Source organism: Chrysochloris asiatica, unplaced genomic scaffold (assembly GCF_000296735.1).
Source record: "Chrysochloris asiatica unplaced genomic scaffold, ChrAsi1.0 scaffold00292, whole genome shotgun sequence".
NCBI classification, from domain to species: Eukaryota; Metazoa; Chordata; class Mammalia; order Afrosoricida; family Chrysochloridae; genus Chrysochloris; species Chrysochloris asiatica.
This window is the reverse complement of record NW_006408810.1, coordinates 1,217,838-1,221,582: the sequence shown is the minus strand read 5'-3', so window position 1 is coordinate 1,221,582 and position 3,745 is coordinate 1,217,838.

Below are 3,745 nucleotides of genomic sequence, written 5' to 3'. Positions count from 1 at the left end.
AGGTTGGCCCAGGATCGAGCATTGTTTCGTTCTGCTGTGCATGGGGTCGCTATGAGTCGGTTCTGACTCAATGGCACCTGACAACAACAAATTATATACCAATGGGAGAGAAAAATGAATGAGACTAGGAAATTATGTTCAACACACCTGCTCATACATGGCATGTGCCCATTTTTTTGTGATTCTTCTGTCCTGTAACTAGAATGTTCCACTCCAATCTTTGTTTATTGATCTGTCACAGTTTACAGAATGCATTCTGAATTAAACAATAATCCCTGAGAACATGTCTGAGAATGAAAACTGATTGGTAACACTGAGTTAAATGATCAGTAATGTTTAAGACAGTGGTTGATGTTATTCAGTGCCAGTGAGGTGGTTCCCATTCATAGCAGCATTGTATATGGCTTTTAAGTATCTACTGGTGGATTTGAAGTGCAGACCTTATGGTTAGTATCCCAGTGCTTATCCTACAGCACTACACCAGGGCTCTGCACAGACAATGTAGACCTACTAATAAAGCAAAAGCTAGCTTGTCTTGATACATGTATGTGGAAACAAATCCACATTGGGTCACAAGTATGAACTATAAGGTTAGATAAAGTGGATTTGAGTTTTACTTTCCAGGTGTGTTGACTGGATCTGTTACCTAAATTCTCTAATGTTAGTGTTGTTTTGAAGTGACTTTGAATCAGTTCCAACTCATAGCAACTCTGTATGGTTTCCAACGAGAGCGTGGGGGGTTCGAACTGCCAACCTTGTGCTTAGCAGTGCATTGCTTATCTTAAAGAAGAGAATGAATACCTACCACATGAATTTATTGAAATGCTTTAATACAAAAATATATGTATTTAAAGTACAGTTAAGCTATTGAGTCAGTTCCTACTCATAGCGACCCTGTGTAGAGTTTCCAAAGAGCTGCTGATGGGTTTAAACCACCAAATTTGTCATTAACTGTCTAGTGCTTATGCTACAGCACCACACAAGAAGTCCAGGATTTCTATTAAGTGAAATCTACTCGAAGGCACTTAACAAAAATGACAAGGCTAATATTATATTGGAGAATATCAAAGGCACCATGGATTACCAGAAGAACAAACAAATCTGTGTGGGAAGAAGTACAGCCAGAATGCTCTTTACATTCTTCATCTCTCATACTTCAGATATGTTATCTAGAGGGCCCAGTCCCTGGAAAAGGATATCATGTTTGGTATAGTGGAAGGTCAGCAAGAAAAAAGGAAGAACACAATGAGATGGAGTGACAGAGTGACAGCAGCAATGAGCTTCAATGGAACAATTGTAAGGATGATGAAGTGTTTTATTCTGTTGACCATAGGGTTGCTATGAGTTGGAAATGACTGTGATGGCTACAACAGGCCATTATGAAGAAGCACTGTTGGTGCTACAGGGTAGGCACTATACTGCTAACCACAAGGTTGGGAGTTCAACCTATGAGTCATTTGACAGGATAAAGATGAGAATGTCTGCTCCCATAAAGATTTGTAGTCTCAGAAACCTTATACAGGATTACTGTGACATGGAATCAACTAAATGGCAGTGGGTGAAGGTATTGTAATTCAATAATTATTGACTTTGTGAAAGTTTTCATTTTAACTGGATTCACAATCAAAACCCATGAAAAAATCAAATGAAGCATTATTACATTAGGCAAATCTTCTGCAAAAGACCTCTTAAAGCATTTTGAAGAAGAGTGGGTAAGCCTAACATATCAGGCAAATCTGTTAGACAAGACCTCCTTAAAATGTTGAAGAGCAAAGATAAAATTTGAGGACTAAAGTGTGCCTAACCCAAGCCAAGATATTTTCAATAATCTCATATGCATGTGAAAGTTGGACCATGAATAAGGAAGAGTGTAGAAATGGTGTTGGAGGAGAATATTAAAAGTACCATGGACTGCAAAAAGAGTCAACCGATTTGTGTTGGAATTAGTACAGCAAGAATGCTCCTTAAAAGCCAGGCTAGCCAGACTTTGTCTCTCATACTTTGGATATATTATCAGGAGGGACCAGTCCCTGGAGAAAGATATCATGTTTGGTAAAATGGAGAGTTAGAAAAAAAGAGGAAGACCCTCAACAAGATGGATTGGTACAGTGGCAGCAGCGATTGGCTCAAATGTAGCAATGATTGTGGGTTTGGTGCAGGACCAGGTAATGTTTCCTTCTGTTGTACATAGGGTCACTATGAGTGGGTACTGACTTGATGGCACCTAAAAACAACAACAAAAACTCCTCTGTCAGTTTATCATACTCTGGTGGCTTGAATGTTGCTGTGATTCTGGAAGCTATACTACCAGTATATAATTACCAGCAGGAACACTCATAGTGGATTGGTGTCTGATGAGATTCCAGAAAAAGATAGATGAGGATCAGAGATGGAGTACTTCCAAATATTTAGTCACTAAAGACATTATGAATAGTAGTGAAACACTGTTAGGTAAAACCAGAATATTGAATATTCAAACATGATGAAGAGCACCAGAATATTGTCAAATATAGTGCAGTTAATGAGCACCTCAAGTTGGATGGCACTCAAAATGGAACTGGGTAAGAGCTGCCTTCTCAAAGTAGAGTTGACCTTGATGACGCAAATGGAGTAAAGCTTTTGCGACCTTCATTTGCTGATGGGGTACAGCTCAAAATGAGTAGAAAAAGCTGTAAACACCTACTAGTAATTGGAATATGGAATGTAGAAAAGTATGAATCTATAAAAATTGGAAGTTGTCAAAAATGAAATGGAAAGCATAAACATCAGTATCACAGTGAGCTGAAATGGACTGGTATTGGATATTTTGAATCTGAAAATCACATGGCTTACAATGACAGGAATGACAAATTGAAGAGGAATGGCATCACATTTATTATCAAAAAAGAATGTCTCAATATCTACCTTGAAGAGTAATGCTGAGTGTGATAGGATAATATCTATATGTCTACAAGAAAGACCAGTTAATACAACTATAAAACAAATATATGCACCAACTACTAAAGTCAGTGATTATGAAACTAAGAAGTTCTGCCAACTTCTTCATTCTGATATTGATCAAACATGCAATAAAGTTGCATTAATAATTACTGGTGATTGGAATGCAAAGATTGGAAACAAAAAGGAATGATCAGTCATTGGAAAATATGGTCTTGATGATAGACTGATGCTTGAAATCATATGACAAAAATTTGCAAGATCAATACTTCATTATAAATATCCTTTGTAACATCATAAAAGATGGTTATACATAGGGAACTCACCAAATGGAATACACAGAAATTAAAGTGAATATCTTGTGGAAAGAGAAAGTGGAAGAGCTCCATATCATCAGCCAAAAGAAGGCCAGGAGCAGACTGTGGAACAAACTGCCAGTTGCTCAGATGCAAGTTCAGACTAAAGCTTAAGAAAATTAAAACAAGTCTGCAAGATCCAAAATATGACCTTGAACATATCACACCTGGATCAAGAGATCATCTCAAGAACAGATTGGATGCTTAAGGCACTAATGACCAAAGATCAGAAAAGTTGTGGGATGACATCAAGAATCACACAGGAAGAAAACAAAAGGTAATTAAAAAGACAAGGAAGAAGAAAAAGACCAAAATGGATATTAGAAGAGACTCTAAAACTTTTTCTCCAACATAGAAATGCTAGAGAAAATGGAAGCAATGAGGAAGTAGAAGAACTGAATAGAGAATAGAACAGAAAAGGTCGGCTCAATAAGACAAAATCAAATATTATT